Genomic DNA, 17,262 nt, shown 5'->3' on the forward strand with positions numbered 1-17,262 from the left:
CGTGCAGCTGTCAAACTATTGAAGCTGCTTTTTTGGTCGCACTGTCACATGAAACGCGCAGCGTTGCCAGAAACTTTGTCGTCTTTTCTCAACTTTTGGACCAGTTCCCAAAACGCAGACATCACAAAAGAGTACACAAGAAATAAACTGTCTGGAGCAACAACAAAAAAAACCTCAAAATGCACAACCAGCCAGTTAGTGACCTCGAAGCTGTCAAAAGGCCACGGGCTGCTGCGGCTGGCAGTGCTGCCAGCGTCTGAGCAGCAATGCACAGCTCCGTTTCTTCAGAGGACATCACTTGCATTGAGGAAAAGTTTTCCTTTTTTTTTTTTCGGCAAGACGACTTTCGTCTTCCTTTTTGGGTTGGACGCACAAAAACCTCAAACGATAAAGACTGCTCGTTGGAAGGGGAAGAATTGTTGTTACACATTTCCCCGGAAGCGGTGAAGGGAAGCGCTTTATTTGATTGCTCTTTATTTGTCATGTAATGTAATAAATCTGGGGGGCAAGTGGCCGCAATGTTTGGCTTTTATCTTTTCGAAAACAATGAAAATTTTGCTACGCGAAAAAGTTGACAGTTTGGCTGCACTGCCACTGACAGCGGCAAGCTGTCAAAATGCACGCTCAAACTTGGGTTTGAAACAGCCATTTTTGCTGCATGGGTTCAAAGACCGCTTTACAACGCTACTTCCGCATTCCGCAAACGAGTTCCACACAATCTCCTCCATAAATCAAAGAAAGAAAAAGTCAAAGCAATGTGACAGCGGCACTTTGAGGAGGAAAAAACGAAGCCAAACCAGACCGCAAGGGAAGATTAACCGTCATCGAGCTGGAGCAAAAAAGTCCGGAATTCTTGACGACGGCTGCCGAGGGGTGCAGAAATGTGAAAATAAATGATAATAACGTAATTTTGATGCACGTGGCGACGTGGAGTCTTGATGCGTTTTCAACCGACTTGGCGCCCGGCTGACAGCTGCGAGCAGACTGCTTTTTTGTCGATTTGTTTTCAAACTTGGATGAGCTGTCAAATTACCCATTACACGCTCGCGAAACATTACCCAAATTTGGGTTGAAGCCTGCTCGCGTCAACACGTCACGTTCGAATTCATCAAAAAATCTACGCAGAGATTGATTTCAATTAGACTCCATGTTCATTGCATGCACCGCGCACAGCTGTCAAAAACCGTGTTCGGCACCGTCTGTCAACATCCGGCTGCGAAACCGGGCATCTTTCCCTCACGTTCAAAAAATATCCGAAACCTACTCGTTGATGGAAGTCGTTTATTTTGATTGCTTTATTGAAAAGTGCGACCGGTCGAAACTCCGGACTTCAGAGCATCGATTCTAAAACATAACCTCTCCCCCGGAAAAAAAATGTCGCACGTCCCACCATCAAAGTCATCGCAGGACGTCATGACGCGACGGAACAAAAAAAAATCTGTCATATTTTTCGTCGTCCGGGCGCTCTAGGGCAAGGCCAACTTGGACCTGACGGTCCAGCACGACGACGCAGTCGTTGACACATTGTTTGTGTAATTTGACAAAGCGCTGAGCTGTCTTCTGCCGAACGAGCGCGATTTGTTTTGAAAAGAAGTGTCCGGATTTGGTGTTTGCAATAATAATTGATATTTAGAAGGGTGTGTACGTGTGTGTGTGTTTTGCATCGAACTGGTGGTGTTTGTCAAAACAATGGCGCAGAGCGGTCAATATTTTGACAGGAGGTAGCCAATGTAGTATTATCGCGATTTTGGTGACGTGCGATGGCAGCACTGCAGCGATGGTTTAAAATGGGAATAAAAGTAACTAAAAAAAGAATGAATATCAAATATTTTCTTCTTATTATAATATTCTCGTTCGAGCTGTCGCAAATTAAACTTAACGGTACACATCAACCAGACCTTTTGCACCAAGAATAGTGTTAAAGACATTTTAGTATTTTAAAAACTACGGGAACCATCGATATAATTTTTTATTCATCCCCTAAAGTACAGTTTACAACTTAATTTACGATAAAATTTGACTATTTTTGCAATCAGATTGTTGCAGGATTGGGTCCGTAAGTTTGACAATTTTGGAAAAAGAAGACAACAACTTCCTTAGTTGCTGTGCACCCTTAAGACAAAAATAGTTATAAAAAATTAAATTTTCATTGAAAGACGTTTGAAAATGTTTTGTATGCGCTCTTTCAGGATTTTTACAAATCTAAATCACTTTTTCAAAACAACCAATGCGCCTTGGGCTTCCTATGTACATAAGACCTTCTGAAAAAGTAAGCGAGAAATCATTAATTTTGGGACCGGTTGAGTAAAATTCACAATCACGTATTTTTATACATTTTTTACAATTGCAGCAATTTTTGTTATGCTTGAATCTTTTTAAATCTTTAAAAATTAAAAAAAATTAAAAATGTTTGAAAAATATATTTGAATAACTTTACAACTAAAAATTACTACAATAATTCAAAACTCAAGCATTCTTAAGATTTCAAGATAAAAGGATAAAAGATATTGAAAAAAAAATAAGAACTCTAAAAACTCAAGACAAACAAATAGATATAAAAAAATCTATTGAATAAGAAAAGAAACAAATTAACAAAACATATATATGCTTTTTTATTGTTGGTTTAGTCTAATCAACTGATAACAAATGGAAATGGAAAAGCAGTTTTCTGTGTTAAAATCGATGTTTACCATAATTGGGATCGATTTAAAAATAAATTGAATTTTGGTGAAATAATCCCAAATGTTTTTTTCTCACGATTTTTTTTTTCATCGATATTTAATTATTTAGAAATCAAATGATTGCAAAACATGTGGGCAGGTGTCAATTGATTTTAAAACTTGCTTTTAACTAGATTAAAAAAAATTATTCAATGCATATTTATTGTTTTTCCAATGTTTTAAAACCTTGTCTTGTTTGAAGAAATTACTTATTTTATTTTCTTAACTAAATTCTCTTCCTATCATTTTTAACATTAGTTTATATCAAGAATTTTGAATTTAAAAAAAATCACAATAAATGTTTACTTGAATTATATATTTTCATTAGTCAAATTGAAATAAATATGTTAAGATTTTTAAGTTATTAAAAATCTTTCACTTAAAGTTTCTAAAATGGTTTTTCTTCAAACGTTAACAGTTTTTTTTAATTTAAAGACCTTCATAATTTATTATCTTAGAACTTGGAAAATGATTATTTTGTAGAAAGCTATGTTTTTAGTTTATTACTGTTGTATTTTTGGATTGTTTTGGTTTAAACTGATTTTAAAAGCTGGTTATTTATTTGAATTTTCTTGCTCGAAAAATATTATTTTTAACTTATTTTGTGAATATCTGAATTTTAAACATTATTATTTTTATCACTTGTTTGAATATTTTTTTAATTTCATTTTAAAGTTAAAAATTAAAAAAAAATTATTAGAATTTTGAAATTTTCAAATTATTAATCGGTGAATTTCAGAATTATCAGATTATAAATTTCAATCGTTTACTTTTTTTTAGTTTATAATCTTCATATTGTAAAATTATAGAATTTTAGAATGCTAATTTGTTTTTATTTTTCTATTTCTTAATTAAATACATGTATTTTATTAAATTTACTTTAATAAAGTTAAAAATTTAGAACAAAACTTTGAAAAATTACAAACTTTGACATTCAGATTTTCGAGAAGCAGAAAAGATCAAAATTTATGTATTTGGAAGAAGAAAATTTAAAAAAATCAATTTTGATCAATTTTGGATTATGAAATTTTAGCAAATAAAATTTTTATGACTATTTAAAATCATACCCTGGGATTCAATAAAAAAAGAAAAATAATATTTTTTCTTTTATAATTATTATATTTATAATTATTTATTTAGTTTCAGCGGTTTTTATCAATCTAAGTTCAGTGTCTCACTTTTTTTTGCAATCAGGAGGCATTGAACTAAAATTGGTCTCATTAAAAAATTAAAGAAGTAACTAATTTAAAAATATATAAATTATACAATTTAGTTAAAAAATAATAAAAATTCTTAACAATTTTAAATAAATTTGTTTATGAAAAACATAAAAAATATAATAAAATTATCATTGAATTGAAGAAAATAACAAAAATCAATATTTATTTTTTTTATGATAAGAAGTTCTGAAAATGATAAACTCAAAAAAATATTTCGGTTTAAAAATCATAATTTAAAACTTAATCATCACAGATTAAAAATGCAAAACTTTCAAAGTAAAATGAAAATGTATGTAATTTTTTAAATTTAAAACTGTAAAATAAAAAATATCATATTTATTCAAAATAAAATTGAAACAAAATGTTTAAAATATAAATATTCGTAAAGAATAAAGTAATTTTTTTTTCAAACCTGTCGGATAAAAAACAGATATTGAAAACAGTTTAGAAAAATCGTATAATTGAATTATTCAAGAAACAGAAAAACATTCAATTTTTTGAAAAATATGTTTTTTTTTTGTATGTTAATTTAACAGTTTATATACTTTAACAAATTTATTTTAACTTTGATTCAATAAATTCAATTGCCAGACATAAAAGTTTATAAAAAACATATTTCTAATCAAAATACAAGTATTTTTTTTTTTCAATATATGAACTTTCAAATTAATTTAAAATTAATCAAATACAAACTTATGATAAAAATGATAATCTTTAAAATCCAAATATTCAAGAAAAATAAAAAAAATCATTTCTTTGAACAAGAAAATTAAACGAGTCATATATTTTAAAACATTGAAAGTAAAAATCTTTCAAAAATGTTAATTAAAATTCAACTACAATTAAATAATAAATTAATTGAAGAATTCGAACATTCATAAATTTTAAAAACTGCAGATTGAATGATAAACATTTATGTTAAATTCAAAAGATAAAGTTAAATAATAGGAAAATATTTGTGACAGTTAAAAATTTTAATGAATAAATTGAAAAATTCACAAATTAAAAAAAATCCCGAATTTATATGAGTTAGTCAGTTTATTCACATTGAAAATTCAAACATCGAAATATTCGTAAGGATAACTAATCAACGGTTTAAAATTATTGAATATAATAATTAATGAATGAAGAATAATCTCAAAATATTAAATTAATCATTTTAAGAATTTTGGAATTTGTAATTTAGTTTAATGGATTTTGTTTTTTTTTTCATTGGGTCAATAAGAGAAAGAGAGAGAGAGAAAATTATAGAGAAAATTAAAAATTAAGTGTGAAAAATAATTGGTGATATGACTAAGTGAGAACACGTGAATGCATTGGTAAGAGTGAGTGAGACAGAGGGCGAATGAGTAAAAGCGAAAATTAGACAAAAATTACAAAAATGAAGGTGAACAAAAGTGAGAGAGTGAAAATTTGTGAGTGAGTTAGAGAAATGAAAAATGAAACAGCAAAAATAGGTCAGTTAGTGAAAATGAGTAAGTCAGTATGTTATTGAAAGAGAGAGTTGAGCATGAGCATGAGCATGAGCATGGTTGACTGCCAATGAGCTGCTACTCCGTTATTGACGGATCAGCTGAAGTTAAACAATGAATCAAAAATGATCAGTGGGAGCCAACCATCCGTTCACTGTTTAACCCCTGAAGACCCCACTTTATTAGTCAATACCGGCGCCCTCCCAAGAAGCCTGCAGTTCAACGAAAGGGAGGAATGTTAGTCCGATAGTTGAAGTTGCAGACTCATCAAGCACATAGTTTTTCGCTATATACTTGTTGATACCGCTTGAGACCGTTGAATCCACAGCATCTCCTTCAAGCATCACGTGATTATTTTTTTTTGGGTTAGTAGGATAAGGTATTGGCTTTTCGATGCCTCCCGAGCTACGATGCTATGGGGAGGACTTTCATAACAAACCCGTCGGCGAGCCTTCCGAGCAACGATGCTATGGGAAGGTCTTTTTAATTAGCACACCAAAACACTCGCGCACAGGTATTTAAATACTGAATAAATGTAATTTTTCATCACGATTACCCAGACGACATTGATGATATAGGAAGGACTTTTTTACAGTCATTTACAGTAATACTTAAACTTATTTTAATGCAACAATTCACACGACGTCGTGCCTCCCGATCAACGATGATGTAGGAAGGACTTGAGCAAGCAAATCAGGATGAAACACGAAATAAAATTCTTTTCTTTTCACACACAATGCCACATAATTGATCGCGCGTCACCACCCAACAAATTGAACTGATTTTCTTCTGCTTGTGGGCAAGCCAATCAGGATGAAACACGAAATAAAATTCTTTTCTTTTCACACACAATGCCACATAATTGACCGCGCGTCACCACCCAACAAATTGAACTGATTTTCTTCTGCTTGTGGGCAAGCCAATCAGGATGAAACACGAAATAAAATTCTTTTCTTTTCACACACAATGCCACATAATTGATCGCGCGTCACCACCCAACAAATTGAACTGATTTTCTTCTGCTTGTGGGCAAGCCAATCAGGATGAAACACGAAATAAAATTCTTTTCTTTTCACACACAATGCCACATAATTGACCGCGCGTCACCACCCAACAAATTGAACTGATTTTCTTCTGCTTGTGGGCAAGCCAATCAGGATGAAACACGAAATAAAATTCTTTTCTTTTCACACACAATGCCACATAATTGACCGCGCGTCACCACCCAACAAATTGAACTGATTTTCTTCTGCTTGTGGGCAAGCCAATCAGGATGAAACACGAAATAAAATTCTTTTCTTTTCACACACAATGTCACATAATTGACCGCGCGTCACCACCCAACAAATTGAACTGATTTTCTTCTGCTTGTCGGCAAGCCAATCAGGATGAAACACGAAATAAAATTCTTTTCTTTTCACACACAATGCCACATAATTGACCGCGCGTCACCACCCAACTAATTGAACTGATTTTCTTCTGCTTGTGGGCAAGCCAATCAGGATGAAACACGAAATAAAATTCTTTTCTTTTCACACACAATGCCACATAATTGATCGCGCGTCACCACCCAACTAATTGAACTGATTTCCTTCTGCTTGTGGGCAAGCCAATCAGGATGAAACACGAAATAAAATTCTTTTCTTTTCACACACAATGCCACATAATTGATCGCGCGTCACCACCCAACAAATTGAACTGATTTTCTTCTGCTTGTGGGCAAGCCAATCAGGATGAAACACGAAATAAAATTCTTTTCTATGTTATTGAAAGAGAGAGTTCTAGATTAAATAACCAAGTGAACGAGAATAAAAATTGAAATAAAAAGCAGTTAGAGAGCATTCAAAAAGTTATGCAACAGCGAGACAGAGTGAGCAAATAGTAATTATTCACTATTTTTGTGAGAAATTCACAGAAAGGAAACTCAAAATCAAATCGGCATTGTTGTAAGATGTTTTGAAAAAATAAAAAAAATCCTGATAAAGAAAACACATATTTCAAACAAACAAATTTTAAGTCCTCAATCCTTAATTTTACCAGAATTTCTGTTAGTATTGTCCATGACAGGCAAAAAATACTCGACCTAACGCTTGTAACGCCTGTCAAAAGTCAAATATTACGTTCAGTGCTGCCAAAAAAATGCATTGTATTGTACAATTATGTCTAAAACCCCTGTTTCAAACCGTGTTCATTTCTAAATCACTATTCAAATCAAAACTACACGATTTTTAATTAGCAAACAAGTTATTTCCCCCATCCCTAACTCCACTCCAAATACCAATCCAAAGCCCTGCTAATCCAGCTGCTGCGTGGCCTCTGGGCGCACTCCATTCGAATCAATTTCCTCTGCAACTATTAATTTTATGATGTTCTGTCTAATGTGCCACCTGTCTGTGGCCTCCCTCCCTCTTTCAGGTCTTTCAGTGGGTAGGGTAGAGTAGTCATCAATGAGACACGGGGAACAATGATAAAATGGCTCTCACAAGTCGTAGTTTCAACCAATCAGGCTCATATTTGGGGGAAAGGTGTGTCTACTAGATACACGTCTGCCATATTAGTGGCTTTGGTTATGGACGCTCCCTTGAAAAGTAATTCATAAATGTTTGATTCTGGGGTGTAAAAGTAAATTATGGACAAAAAAAACTTTTTCGCTCGTAGGCTGCCATTTACACCAAAACTAATATTTCTTAAAATTTCTTTCGACGTTCCATAGGGATTGAGTTGGACTACAATGTCCTCTCATTAGATTTGGCCAAAATTTTGAATATACCCAAAATCTAGGGCTGTCTCATTGTTCCCCACTCATTTCAGCCCATGGGTAACAATGAGACACATTGATTTTTCTTCGATAAACTTTTCAAAATCGATGGAAATCTTTCAAAACATGAATTTAAAGTGATTTTTGGCATATTTATAGAGTTTAAACTTCATTTAACCAAAAATACAAAGTTATTTGGTATTAATATATGGATTTTACAAAATTGAAATACTTTTTAGTGTAACTTTTGTTATTAAAAGTTTCATGTTGGCAAAATTGCTCTAAAATGTTCAAGGCAAGTCACCTGTAATGGAACAATACAAAAACATGATGTTTTGCTAGAAAAATGTTGATTATCGTAGAGTGTCTCATTGTTCCCCAGCTGTCTCATTGTTCCTGCCAAGTGCGTCTACAATGAGACAGTTGAATAACTCTGGCTGTAGATGTCGGATCGATCTCATATTTTTGTCAATGTTAGAACACATTAAAAGAATGATAATGCAACTAAAAGCTCATTAAAACATGCTGATGAAAAAATCAGGAAAATCGTTGAAAGTTGAAAACCAAAAGTGTCTCATTGATGACTACCCTACCCTACTCACCAAAATGTCAGAAAATGTTTAAACAAAAAAAAAAACGTAACGCATTTGCTATTTTCGCTTGCACCCACACCCCAAATCACCCCTCAGGAAATAATAACAAAACAATTATTCCATAATTAATCAGATTACAATCTCGCCGAAGGCGAGAGGGGGAGGGGCAACCAATAATTCATCCTCCAGGGGAAGCAAATTGATGATTTTAGTGGGTGCACTGCTGTTTATCTAGCTAAAATTATCAGCGGCGCTTTTTGCATTAGTTTTGTGGGTCCGTGCGTACTCAGCGAAGCGCTATCGATGTGTAAATTAAATCAAAATAATTGAGATAATTTCTGGGTAGGAGGGAATGTTTGGAAGAAGGTGGGGAGGGGGGACCAATAAAACTGTCACCAAGTGGCCGTAAATTTCCACGCAATTTCAATTGAAATGTCATTAGAAAAATGTAAACATTGGCGGTGTAACGCCCCTGGCGTTACAGCTGTCAAACAGGTACACGGTGAAATTGATTTATCAACTTGAAGCGAAATTTGACGTAACGCTCTAGTCGTTACACCTGTCAAAAGTGTACACTGTGATTCAAAATTACCCATCTTTGAAGCATTTGTTATCGTTTAACTCCAAAAGAAGCAAATATGAAGCCTCCACTCAACACTGAAGCGAATAATAACCCATAAATTGGGTTAAATCCCACCTGTCAGATGGAGAGATTTATTTACTGCCCTCGGCCAGGCTGCCCTTACAGCCGGTCAGTTTATCCACTCGACGAAGTATGGTAATTCACACGTCCGGTGTAAAATATTTTATTTACTCAGCCGGCAAAATCCTCCCAGCTCCGAGGAGGCCACACACATTTTCCCCAAACTTAATCCACAGTTAACGAAGTAAACCTTACCCCCACCCAAAAAAAATTATCTACCCAAAACTGAGTCCGACTGAAAAGTGCAACGCAAATCCCCCGCTTCAGATCTTCATCACCCTGGAAAACTTCCCAAAAGGCAAATTTCTCCACATCTCCACTGCTTCTCCAGAAAAAGTGCCGGCAAATGATCCACAACAATCTAGCCCATCTTTCTGGGGCGAAATTTGGAGAAAGGGGGTAAAGTTTACCCTAGCTCTGCTCCTTTGGGCTTTTACCCGGAAAGCATTGCATCGCACACTTTCCGGAACAGTTCTGTTAATCAGCTTAGTGAAATTGTGCTGCTCCTGAAGAGTGCCACTTTGAGATGTAACGATATGTAAATAGTCTTAGTTTCTTTCGGAATTGGTGCCAGTTCTTCGGGAATTTGGAAATTTGGCAACACTGCTTCGTTTTTCAATTAGAAAAGATAACTTGGTTTGACTAAGTTTGACAGAAACCCTGTTAAAATTGCTGAAAGTTTTCCTAATTATCCAATTTGGCAACACTGCTTAATTTTTTTTTTTTTTTTTGAAATTGTGGAATATTTTCAAATTGGCGTCATTTCTTAGTTTGACAGCTGTTAAAAAACACTGCTGCAGCTGTAAAAACTCTGTCAGGAATCGTAAAATTTGATAAATTATTCCATTTGACAACACTGCTCCGTTTGACAGCTGTAGAAATTCTGTCAGAAATGCTAAAATTTCGAGAAATTCTGCTATTTGGCAACAGAATTCTGAGTTATTCTGGGCAGCTTTAATATTTCTGTAACTTTCGGTAAAATTTGGTAGAATCTACCCACCTGGCAACATTGCCAGTCACGTTTGACAGCTGTAAAATCTTCTAGAATTGAATAAATTCTGTGGAATCCCCCATATTGGCAACACTTCATCCTTTTCCTACAATTTGGCTAAACTTGGTAAAATTTCGAGAAATTGTGCTGTTTGGCAACACTTCTTAGTTTAACAGCTGGAAAATGAAGCAATTCTTCTATTTGGCAACACTTTATAGTTTAACAGCTAAGAAAACTCTGTCAAAATTAGTGAAATTTTAAAGAATTCTTCTATTTGGCAGCACTGCTTCGTTTGACAGCTGTTAAAACCCTGTATAAATTAATGAAATTTCAAGGAATTATTCTATTTGGCAACACTGTTTCGTTTTGTGAAAAGTTGTGAAAACTCTGTCAGAATTGTTGAAAATCTCAAATAATTCTAAAAATTGTCAACACAATTTCATTTGAGAGGTGTGCAAACTCTGTTAGGATTGGTAACATTTGGAGAATTCTTCTTGGCAACATTGCTTGGTTTCGCAGCTATAAAAATTGCTTCATATGACAGCTGTGGAATTCGTCTTTTTTGCGAAACTGTTTAGATTGACAGCTGGGAAAATGCAGTCAGACTTTGAAATTTCTTTTTGGCAACACTGCTATGTTTGGAAGCAGTGAAATCTCCGACAGAATTGGCAAAGCCTCGAGATTTTTTTTTCTTTTTGGCAACACTGATTTGTTTGACAGCTGTGAAAACGTTATTAATATTTGAGAAATTTTGTAATGTTCATCAACCAAGCAACTGAATTGTTTGACAGCTGTAAAAAAATTGGTCAACATTTCGAGAGAATTTATCAATTTGGCAACACTGCATCAATTTTGTCAATATTTATGTAACTTCGACCATTTTTTTGTAATTTGTAACACTTTTTTGTTTGATAACATTAAAGATTCTGTCAGATTTTTGAAATTTAGCTGAATCCAACAATTTGGCTGCACTGCCTTGTTTGACAACCACAAAAAATACTAAATTTGATTATACTTTGTGAAATCCGTCAAATTTGAAATATTTCTATGTTTGGCAGCTACAGAAATTTTGTCATAATTGATGAAATTTTATACAATTCTAAAATTTGGCAACACTGCTTAATTTTTCAACTTCAAAAACTCTGTTAGAAAAAGTTGAGTTTGACGAATTCTTCTATTTGCACCACTGTATTGTTTGACAGCTGTTGAAACTCTTTCAAAATTTGCAAAAATTTCTTCCAATTATACTGTTTGGCAACACTTCTTGGTTTTACACCTGTGAGAACTCTGTCAGCTGTTGAAATTTTGCCAAAATGGCTAAAATTACTTGGAATTCTTAACATTCGCAACACTACTATGCTTTAAAGCTGTAAAAATTTCTTCAAAATTGATAAAAAAAAGTCGAAATATTTTTAAGTTTGGCAACACTGCTTCATGCCCAGCTTTACAATTTATCAATTTATTAATTTATCAATTTATCAATTTATCAATTTATCAATTTATCAATTTATCAATTTATCAATTTATCAATTTATCAATTTATCAATTTATCAATTTATCAATTTATCAATTTATCAATTTATCAATTTATCAATTTATCAATTTATCAATTTATCAATTTATCAATTTATCAATTTATCAATTTATCAATTTATCAATTTATCAATTTATCAATTTATCAATTTATCAATTTATCAATTTATCAATTTATCAATTTATCAATTTATCAATTTATCAATTTATCAATTTATCAATTTATCAATTTATCAATTTATCAATTTATCAATTTATCAATTTATCAATTTATCAATTTATCAATTTATCAATTTATCAATTTATCAATTTATCAATTTATCAATTTATCAATTAATCAATTTATCAATTTATTAATTTATCAATTTATCAATTTATGAATTTATCAATTTATCAATTTATCAATTTATCAATTTATCAATTTATCAATTTATCAATTTACCAATTTATCAATTTATCAATTTATCAATTTATCAATTTATCAATTTATCAATTTATCAATTTATCAATTTATCAATTTATCAATTTATCAATTTATCAATTTATCAATTTATCAATTTATCAATTTATCAATTTATCAATTTATCAATTTATCAATTTATCAATTTATCAATTTATCAATTTATCAATTTATCAATTTATCAATTTATCAATTTATCAATTTATCAATTTATCAATTTATCAATTTATCAATTTATCAATTTATCAATTTATCAATTTATCAATTTATCAATTTATCAATTTATCAATTTATCAATTTATCAATTTATCAATTTATTAATTTATCAATTTATCAATTTATGAATTTATCAATTTATCAATTTATCAATTTATCAATTTATCAATTTATCAATTTATCAATTTATCAATTTATCAATTTATCAATTTATCAATTTATCAATTTATCAATTTATCAATTTATCAATTTATCAATTTATCAATTTATCAATTTATCAATTTATCAATTTATCAATTTATCAATTTATCAATTTATCAATTTATCAATTTATCAATTTATCAATTTATCAATTTATCAATTTATCAATTTATCAATTTATCAATTTATCAATTTATCAATTTATCAATTTATCAATTTATCAATTTATCAATTTATCAATTTATCAATTTATCAATTTATCAATTTATCAATTTATCAATTTATCAATTTATCAATTTATCAATTTATCAATTTATCAATTTATCAATTTATCAATTTATCAATTTATCAATTTATCAATTTATCAATTTATCAATTTATCAATTTATCAATTTATCAATTTATCAATTTATCAATTTATCAATTTATCAATTTATCAATTTATCAATTTATCAATTTAACAATTAATCAATTTATCAATTTTTTTATTTATTAAATTTTAAATTTTTCATTTTTTTTATTTATTAATTTTTAAATTTTTCAATTTTTCAATTTTTAATTTTTTTTATATTCTATTTTCCTATTTTTCAATTTTTCAATTTTTCAATTTTTCAATTTTTCTATTTTTCTATTTTTCTATTTTTCTATTTTTCTATTTTTCTATTTTTCTATTTTTCAATTTTTCTATTTTTCTATTTTTCTATGTTTCTATTTTTCTATTTTTCTATTTTTCTATTTTTCTATTTTTCTATTTTTCTATTTTTCTATTTTTCTATTTTTCTATTTTTCTATTTTTCTATTTTTCTATTTTTCTATTTTTCTATTTTTCTATTTTTCTATTTTTCTATTTTTCTATTTTTCTATTTTTCTATTTTTCTATTTTTCTATTTTTCTATTTTTCTATTTTTCTATTTTTCTATTTTTCTATTTTTCTATTTTTCTATTTTGCTATTTTTCTATTTTTTGATTTTTTATTTTTAATTTGTCAGTTGTTGAAATTTTATTTGTTTTAATTTTTTAATTTATCAATTTAACATTTTTTTAATTTATCAATATATTAATTAATCAATATATCAATTTATCAATTTTCAATTTTTCAGTGTTCAATTTTTCAAACTTTTATGTTTTTTTAATTTTTCAAATTTTTTAATTTTTCTATTTCTTAATTTTCCATTTTTCCATTTTTTCAATTTTTCAATTTTTAAATGGTTTAGTTGTTAAATTTTTGATTATTAAGTTTTTGAAATTTTATTTGGTTTAATTTTTAAATTTTTAACAATTTTTCTATTTATCAATATATTAGTTTATCAATTTATTTGTTTTTGAATTTTTGAATATTTCAATTTTTTATTTTCAGTTTTCGTAATTTTGCTTTTTTATATTTTTTATTTTTTAATTTATCAATTTGACAATTTTTGTCAAAATTAACGAGTTTTTGTTTTGGATTCCATTTTTTTTTTATTTCACGCAACACTGTTTAGTTTGACAACACAGTCTGACAACACTGCTAAGTATGACTTTCTATTTGGCAGCGGTGCTGTGAGAACTCTGTCAGAATTGGAAAAAAATCGAGAAATTCTCTAGTTTGGCAACACTGCTTTGTTTGAAATCTGTCAAAACTCTGTTAGAATTTATTTTTTTAGTTAAATCTTCTATCTGGAAACACTGTTATGTTTGAAAGCTGGTGTTAAGTGATAAGAATTGATGAAGCTCTAAGAATTCTCAATTTGGCAACACTGCCTTGTCAAAGCTGTTCAAATTCTCTCAGAATTTGGATCCAAAATTAAGCTTAAATGTTTGATGCTATTGTTCAAAACGATAAAGCTTTTTTTACCAGCACAATGACACTTTGTACGACAACAAAGAGTTTAAAATGAGTTTTCATGGCAGAAAGTATCTTATTTGACTTTTTTTTCCAAGGAGACCATAGTTGATCCATGGTAGAATGTTGTCTTGTCCTTTTATTTTTTTGCATTTAAATCATGAAAAGAGATGGAAATTGTTTTCTTAGCGTATTTTAAACTGTTTTACTTACAAATTATTATAGGGCTTAAAGACGTAAAATTTTAAACAATTATTCTGCTTGGCAACACTACTTCGTATTTGTAAAAATTATGTAAGAATTTGTAAAATTTTGCGAACTTTCCAATCTAGCAACTAGCAGTTTAAAAAAATATTGAGAAAATAATATTTTCAAAACTATTTAAATGTTGGCAACCCTGCCACATTTCACAGATATTGTAGGCGATGAAATGAAATAAAATAGTTCTTTTTCAAATCAAACATAAAATTAGTTTTATTTCAAAATTGAGAAAAGAAACAAAACTGGCAACCCTTCTCCGACAGTTTGACGTTCTACACGCCAAACTTTGACTACCCACAAAATTGCTAGAACAAAGATAACGCCGATTTTGAGGCACCTCTCCGTCCTTTTCCCTTCCTCTCGACACAGCTTAACATGCCAAAACTTAATGCCTTGGTAAACAGCAGATAAGCGGACGAGCCACTTCCGCAAATTGTTTGAGCAACTTCTTTCGGGCTTCACTCTCTCTCTCTCTCGAATTACATCGTTGTAATGTTCTGCTCTTTGAGGATTCATGGTCGGGTTGCACCCTCCGGCATAAACAATGGAAATTATGGTTGAATCCATATCCATTACAGCGAAGCGCACACTTGGTGTGGGTGCCTACCTTCGGGCGTAACTTTCAATGCAAGTTTATTCAGGTAGTTCAAAATTGACTTTGTTTCTTTGAGTGTGTAGGCGCAGTTTCTTTGGAAGTTGTGAGGAGCAAAGTTTTCGGGGTGTCGATTCCAGGCTGGCAGCACTGGAACGTCGAGTAAATTGAGTTTGTTTGCAAAAGTCGATGTTCTTCTTTGGGGGAAAGTTTGAAACAGTTTGCGTTACATGATACGGAACAGTTTGAAGCGATGCACTCTTGCCGGAGTCGAATTATTGGCTTCAATTTTGAAATTCGTTCGTCATAATCGTTTATTCATCACTTGCTTTAAGTTGCACCTCTTGGTCGATTCTTGCGCGGGAAATCGTGCATCAACAAGTGCATTCCTTCGTAAATATCGAAAGGAAAGAGCTTTTTCTTGAATTTCTTTGGCAGTTTTCTTGAAATGACAAGCTATCCCTTAGCTTGAAAAAGCTAACCCAATTTTGGGTACTTTCAACATATGCATATTTTGACAGCTCGCTTAAACAAAAGTTCTCTCGAACTGTCAAACGATGACTACTTTTTTCTGAGTTTGGCAACACTGCCCCCAAAAACACGAGCTTTTCCTGTACTTTCCCATCCCAAGTGCATTTTTGTTGAACCACTCTTCGTTCCGATTATCAGTTGAATACCTTTTCCCCCAAAGCCAACCTCTTCCAACTATGTTCCCGACCCCAACTGGGTTAGAGTTTTGTGTAAACGTGTAGGTGTTTGTGTTTGTGCAAGCTCTCTCCTCTTGTACCCTCCCTCACGACGAATGAATGGCATGCAACTATTCCAAACATCCAACAGTTGGCTTTCACCCAGGTGAGCCCAAAACATCCTCCCCCCCTCTTAACTGCAACCGTTTTATTACACCTGCAACGTAATTTAAAACCCCGAGGTTCCGGGGTTGTCAGGGTGGTTCCTCCCTTTTTTGTGACTGCTGGCAACACTGCACTGGTTGGAAATGTCAAAGGATAGATTATTGTATACGTTCTTTATCATTGATTTTTTGGCAAAACTAAATTTAACAATCACGTATCCGAGGTCCGTTTTTTCATATCTGGTGACGGAGGGGCGGTACGACCCCTTCCATTTTTGAACATGCGAAAAAAGAGGTGTTTTTCAAGAATTTGCAGCCTGACATGGTGATGAGATGATAATTTGGTGTCAAAGGGACTTTTATGTAAAATTGGACTCCCGATTTGATGGCGTGCTCAAAATTCAGAAAAAAACATATTTTTCATCGAACAGAAAAACAAAAGTTTTAAAATCTCTGCCATTTTTTGTTACTCAACTGTTGAAATTTTTTGGAACATGTAATTTTAAAGGAAATTTAATGTACTTTTTTGAAGAACATTTTTTTCAATTTCAAAATATCTTATTTTTTCTAACTTTGCAGAGTTATTTTTTAGAGTGTAACAATGTTGTACAAAGTTCTAGAGCAGACAATTACAAAAAAAATGATTTATAAATATAAGGGATTCGCTTGTAGCCATCACGAGTTATCGCGATTTTACGAAAAAAGAGGTATGAAATAAATTTTTAATTTGGGTTATTTTTCGGAACTTGTGCTGCAAATATCAGGTTAAGGCTATTACAGCAAAAAATGGGACATGTTATTTTGTATTTGTATTTTTATTTTTATTTTATAAGTAAGGAAAAATATTGTAAATTGTGCTTCAGCTAATTA

The 17,262-nt window shown here is 31.2% G+C and overlaps 2 protein-coding genes across 6 annotated transcripts in view; both read left to right on the top strand.

Moving 5' to 3' along the window:
* The window catches only part of LOC120416924 (sex determination protein fruitless), a 456,860-nt gene that overhangs the window by 120,975 nt on the left and 318,623 nt on the right, over positions 1–17,262 (top strand). The window lies entirely within an intron of this gene.
* LOC128092793 (uncharacterized) overlaps positions 1–17,262 on the top strand; it is a 47,924-nt gene that overhangs the window by 495 nt on the left and 30,167 nt on the right. The gene's annotated exons all lie outside the window — the stretch shown is intronic.

The sequence above is a fragment of the Culex pipiens genome, chromosome 1 (assembly GCF_016801865.2).
Source record: "Culex pipiens pallens isolate TS chromosome 1, TS_CPP_V2, whole genome shotgun sequence".
Lineage (NCBI taxonomy): Eukaryota > Metazoa > Arthropoda > Insecta > Diptera > Culicidae > Culex > Culex pipiens.